This window comes from Solanum stenotomum, chromosome 9 (assembly GCF_019186545.1).
Source record: "Solanum stenotomum isolate F172 chromosome 9, ASM1918654v1, whole genome shotgun sequence".
In the NCBI taxonomy this organism is placed as follows: Eukaryota; Viridiplantae; Streptophyta; class Magnoliopsida; order Solanales; family Solanaceae; genus Solanum; species Solanum stenotomum.
The window spans coordinates 33,196,983-33,199,289 of NC_064290.1; the positions used below are offsets into that span (position 1 = coordinate 33,196,983).

The 2,307-nt window shown below is 32.1% G+C and overlaps 1 long non-coding RNA gene across 1 annotated transcript; it reads left to right on the forward strand.

Annotated features, from left to right (window-relative positions):
- Positions 1 to 471: 471 nt before the first annotated feature.
- Positions 472 to 1,589, forward strand: LOC125876448 (uncharacterized). Its single transcript, XR_007447494.1, has 4 exons — positions 472 to 605; positions 811 to 883; positions 1,109 to 1,312; positions 1,393 to 1,589. It is a non-coding gene; the product is annotated as an uncharacterized LOC125876448 (long non-coding RNA).
- The last annotated feature ends 718 nt before the right edge of the window (positions 1,590 to 2,307 follow it).

The following is a 2,307-nucleotide window of genomic DNA, read 5'->3' on the forward strand; positions in this document are numbered from 1 at the left end:
GAAAACCTACAAATAGATGGTTAAAATTTCGTGTGTCCCCGCATTATAACAACAACATACCACAGAGTCACAAATTTTATATCTAACCAAAACCTGACCAATGGGGATTATTTGGAGCCAGATTCTCCACATAAGGAACACTACACCATTTTTGACCTAAAGCCACACTTAATCAAAGTAACACTTGTAAAGTGTTGCCTAAATCTTTTAATGCTACACTTGAAAAGTGTAGCCTTAGTTTTTAGCTTTTGACCACGGTAATATTAACGACACTTGTAAAATGTGCTTTTTACTAGTATAGGCTACACTTTATAAGTGTTGTCTTATCATGATATAATTGGCCACACATATTTATATATATGACTACACTTTTAAAGTGTGCTATTTTTATAATTATAAAAACAACACTTACCAAGTGTGGCCTTAAAGTTTTCACTAAAATATTATATTCCCTCCAACAAATTTAACTCTCCCTCCCATTTTTATTTGGCCAAAAAGAAAATTTATAAACAACAAAAAATAACTCTCCAAGTCTCTCAAAGGAGATTTTCTTTGCCCTAAATCAGAAATTTTGCAAGGCTTTTTAACTATGGATTTTCGCGCAGGTATCTATTCAATCAACACAGAGAGTAATAATTTTTCACAAAACAAGTTGAAGAATTATTTCAAAATACTTCTCTGATTTTTCACTATATGTTGAATACAAAAATTGCATTTTTAAATCGAAGCTCTTTTAGATCCATTCACGATTTTCTCTATGTTTGCCACCGACATAATGAAATCCCTTGTGATTTTGTCGTTGTTCACCAGGGACAGAACAATGAAGATGATGTGCTAAAGTTGTCTCACATCGAAAGGGTTTTATTGGAATAGAGTTTATCAGGTAGAAATTTCTACCATTAAAAGTCAGAATTTCTTACATCTGGGTTTATTGCGTGGGGTGGATTTTGATTTTCTTGTGTTGTTGATTTTTGGGATTCTAGATTGTAGTAGTATTACACCCATCAGTTTTTTCTTTGTCGTGATGTATGTTTCTTTGATACGAATTTGCCTTGTGAGACATCACGGATGACAAAGTTTTACAATATATTGATATCGTGATGTATAGGCAATGTTGCACTATCTTTTGGTGAATTCCTGCATTGTAAGAGGAATTTGCAAGTGGCGAGGGAGTATATCAAAGGGCAATGGTGTATGTATCAGAATGTAAAGATATTACTGACCCACAGTACGTATCAACTTGTAACATGAATTTGGAGGAGACTTTGTAAGGAGCTACTTATGCTCTACGACAACTTGATGCTCATTTTGGGTAAGAATTCCTTTAAATGTTTGGCTTTCCATTGTATAAACATATCTTCCCTCATGCACAGACTTTACTAGTGGATGTAGGAATTTTGATGATGCTGAGGAAATACTAACTGCAGTACTAAAGAAAGCAGAATAGTGCTTTGGTTTGCTACATCAATTAATTCAAACTTCAAGAAATTCCTTGTTGTATGCTATCATGTATATGTTATTTTATTAACTTATATTTTATCGTAATCTGGTGTCTACATGCTAAATTCTCTTGGATACAAGGATTTTCATTTACGTGCAATGTTGTTTGCTTCATGTAGACTTTTTAACATGTTATTCCCAATTCTCATTATCTTCATAAGTAAATATTAATTTTTCATATTTTGCAACAAATAGAGATTTATAGTTTATTCTTTGTCAATAGGTTATCAGGGGAGAGATAACAGAACATATGGTACGTCGAGCTGAGAGTAATGGATTCAGGGCTATAATTCTCACTACTTTGCTTGGTAGAAGGAAGGATGATATAACAAATAATTAAGTTGTATATACAATTGTTTTCATTCAAGTCTAGGTATAATCCTTTTCATGATTAATCTTCATTCTAATCCGGAAGTAGTTGGTTTAATCATTCAGTACTTGAGAAATTTTAAAATTTTGGTAATCCTTTGTTGATCTACTAAGAGAACTAATTCAGGATGATCACATCTCAATTGAAGAACATTGAAGGTATTCTATCAAATAAAGTTGTTTCTGTAAGTAAATATTCTGGCTTTTTAATAAAAGCAAATAGGAGTATTGGAAAAATTACATATTATGTTGAAAGGCAAAACATGAAATAGTTAATACCATGCTTACTAATAAAATTCTGAAGGGAAAAGCTTACGCTGCACAAACTCTTGATCATTCGTTTTGCTGGAAGGTACGTAATTTGAAAGTTAAATATATGTGTTGCGTTCCTTAATATCACATGAGAAGATCATATGATTAAATTTACAGGAAATACCA